This window comes from Cupressus sempervirens, chromosome 6 (genome assembly GCF_028749045.1).
Source record: "Cupressus sempervirens isolate cs-2001-9-10 chromosome 6, ASM2874904v1, whole genome shotgun sequence".
Lineage (NCBI taxonomy): Eukaryota > Viridiplantae > Streptophyta > Pinopsida > Cupressales > Cupressaceae > Cupressus > Cupressus sempervirens.
The window spans coordinates 170,567,374-170,571,493 of record NC_143123.1 but is presented as its reverse complement, the minus strand read 5'-3'; positions in this window follow the sequence as shown (position 1 = coordinate 170,571,493).

Below are 4,120 nucleotides of genomic sequence, written 5' to 3'. Positions count from 1 at the left end.
AAGTTTCTCAGGGATTTTTGGGTGGTGGGTTTTTCCCAAAAGGGTTTCCCACATTATATATGGTCTATGTTTATCTTGTGTGCATTTGTTTTTCAATATTCTCATTTTTCATGTGCATCTCAATGTTCTAAATTAGATTTACAATCTTTTATATTTCTCCTATAAATTGACATTTGGAAGGCATTTTCTACAAGTAGCTTTCCTAACAAGTGGTATCAAAGCATGGGCTATCCTTGTTAGGTAGGGTTGTTTTCCATGTCAATTTGTTTCTAGTGGGAGTTTGAAAAGTGTTTATTTGTTAATTGAGAAGGCGGGTAGAGGGAGAGTAGTGATTGAAAAGTTTAATGACACAAACTTTGAGTTGTGAAAAATTAAAGTTGAAGATATATTGGTTTATCATAATCTATGGGTTGTTGTGTCTGGTAATAAGCCTTCAGGCATGAAACAAGAAGATTGGGATCTTGTAGATCAAAAGGCCAGAGGACTAATAAGGCTATGTCTTGCATATTCTGTTTTGTTGAATGTTAATGAGGAGAGAATTGCACATTCTTTGTGAAAGAATTTGGGAGATATTTATCAGCGAAAATCCTTGGTAAATAAGTTCTTCTTGAGAAAGAAGTTGTACTCTTTGAAGATGGATGGAGAAATGGTTGTTGAAGGTCATTTAAACATGTTCAATATGGTGAAATCAAAATTGACATATGCTGGTGTATTTTTTAGTGAAGAAGAGTGTTGCATACTAATGCTATGTTTTTTTCCTAATTCATGGGATCATCTTGTTATGTCCATTGGAAGTACTACCACCTAATTGAGAATGGATGAAGTGGTTACTACACTTCTATTAGAGTATATCTAGAGGAAATCTTTTGAGATGGTTAAGGAGGCTCTCATTATTCAAGGTAGAGTGAAGGACAAAAGAAAGAAAGATGTGAAGCCTGAATGTTCTGGGAAGAAATCCAAAGAAAAGTGTTGGAACTGTTGGTAGACTGATCATATCCAAAAGGAGAGTTCTTCTAATTCTGGGTCTTCTCAAAGTGATGATGAAGATGCAAGTAGTGTTGCTTTGGCTAAATGGTCATCTAATGATGATTGGTTAGAGTGATTCAATCATTGTGTTGAAGATGTTTTTCATAATTCCATGTGTGACTCAACACCACCATATAGTGGGATTTGTTGGCAATGATGTAGATTCCATGTGTAATTCAACACCATAGTTTAGTGGGAGTTGTTGGAAATGATAAAGTAATTGATCTTCATTGGTATTGTAGATGTTGAAGGCACAAGATTTTGATGTAGCAAAAGGATCTTTTCACATTTGTTGAAGTATTATATGGGGATGTTAATCTTCATGTCATAGAAGATGTTGACATCTTGAGGGCTCAATGGAGTCTTTGATAAGGGTGTAGTTTATGTTTTCATTTAACATGTTTTGATATGTTTAAATGTAGCATGTAATCTCTCTAGTTGAGATTGTTTAGATTATGTTGTCATGTTTATGTTCTTGAGAGTATGGTTGGAACTTTGACATGTTGAGCTTGGTTTAATTTATTTTGTTTGAGTACATTGATCATTTTTTGGATACTGCATGATATTGTAACATTACATTTGGAGTTGGCATGGATTGATTAGTTGCAAGTGCTCATGGAAACTTAGAGATGGAGATAATGGTGTTATATCTTGTGATTAGAGATGTGTTTGTTGGAATGGCCAGCTCAAGAATCCCAAAAGGCATTCATTTGATATGGTTGGAGACTTGGATGTCTTGCTAAGTTGGTGTTAACTTTGTACTTCATCAAGTGGGAGATTGTTGGATTGACGAATTTCACTGTATGGTGGAGGTGAGTACCATATGGTGGTGAAGGGGTATGGTAGTGAAAGTAGCATACATGGAGGTAACTATTGTACAATGGTGAAGGTACCATATGGTGGAGGTGAACTCATTGTATAGAAAATTTTCCTACCCACTTGCATCATATGGAGTATAGCATACTTGGTGTACTGAGTGCATCCCGCTACGGTGAAGCGATATGAAAAGGGTTGTACAAGTGACTGAGGCCCAAAGGGGAGTGTCTGAGGCCCTAATACCAAAGGGATTTTAGAGGCAAAAGGGAGTGATTTGATGTCAAAGGGAGTGCCAACTAGAAGAGTGACCATCAAATGGATGAGTAACCATTGGGATTGTAACCATTTTGTTCTTGATAGTTAATGCACCATATTCCATAACAAATTGCAGTATATGAATGTTTTGAGGATTCGTTGGGCTAAATGGGTTGGGGCTATGAAAGGTGGGTTGATTGTAAAGGCAATCTAAGCCTCTGAAACTATCTAGAAACTAGATTTTGTTGTATGTAAATTATTTACTGTAATACAAATTTTCTCTGGGTTTTTGGGTGGTGGATTTTTCCCGAAAGGGTTTCCCATGTTAAATATGGTCAATGTTTATCTTGTGTGCATTTTTTTTTCAATGTTCTCATTTTTTCTATGCATCTTAATGTTTTGAAGTAGATTTACAATATTTTATTTTTCTCTTTTAAATTATCATTTGGAAAGCATCATCTATAAGTAGCTTTCCTAACAAAGTTGACTCTTTTTTTATGATAAGTGAACTTTATCAATCAAAGACTTTAGAATAATCAAAGTAGAGAAAAGAACATGGTAACATTGGAAACATTTTATGCATGTATACTAAGTGTGCATTTGTTCAGTTATAAGCTGGTTCGGCCATGAACAAAAATGCAAGCATAAGGAAGGGCCAATGCTTTAAACATGGGTTGTTCATCATTTTTTTTTGGTCTAATTTTTACTTTTCCTCAACTTTTATTTTTCTTCTTGATACATCTAGTTCATGGTTTTTCATGGTTTTTAATGTTTTCTTTGACATTGACAAAAATTTTGATGGAATGTATATCACCCAGGTAGTATTCTCTGTATGTATTTAGGGTGATTGTAAAGCTTTATATTATATTACTATTAAATAAGTATATTTTACCAGCAAAAATTAAATTTGGGAATACTTTGAGAGTAGATATTTGATCTTCAAAATATTTTTATTAAAAATTTAATTACTAAAGTCATTTAAATTAATTCAATAGTTACATTCATATATTATTTTTGCAAACAATATTTAAATACAAATATAAGTGACAATTGGGCACTTTAGTATGTACATGATGAGCTGATAGGACTAATTTATTTTGCTCAATACAAGAAATTGCTCATAAATGCTTATTATAACAAAAAATAGTTTTCCAAAGCTTTGATAAGTTGGTATTAGTTTTGAGAGACACTTGAAATCAAGCTTTAGAATAGTTAGTTAGGGGTAAAGGAAAAAATCCCAAATAAATTTATAATTTGACATAGAGAATTTTCAATCAAATTTAACCAACTAAAATTTATGTTATTGCCTATAATATAAGATATTGCTACAAGAGAGCAATACTAAAAAGTTGTGCATAACTTAGATTATAATGGTTGGCATGAATTTATTTCCTTAATGTAGTTATATTTTATAGGTATTAGCAAGTCTGGAATTTGATGGTCGTATTGGCCATTTTTCTATTTTACAATTGTATATGATAGGCATAAAATTTGGACGATATGGATGGACAGGTTATATTTTTATAAAACCATCAATATTACACTTAAATTTGTTAATTTACCATCAATATTTATTATAGTGAACATATGTAATATTTTTAAAACATAATGTATACTTGTTTTAACAATTTAAAATATTAGGGCTTAATGGTTCTAGTTATGAACCTTCTAAAATCCAAAAACATCAACAAACCCCGTTATAGTAAAAAAACTCTAGAGTGTGAGACTAAGGGGAGTGAACAGGATAAGGGATTTGATGAGGATACAGATGACAAGGTTGCTGAGATAGAGGATTAGAAGAGAAAAAATCTCATTCCTAGGAGCTCATCTGGGAAGAAAAGAAAGATTAAGGAGGTTGATTCTGAGATGGATATAGAGTCTGAAGAGGAGCTAGAGGAGGGTAATGGGAAAAAAAGGCATTTATATTATTGTTACTAAAAACAAGGGGAAGAGTATAGATAGGGTTTAAAACATACCTTCTTGATGAACCTCTAATTAAGAGGATGGAACGAAAAGGGAAGAA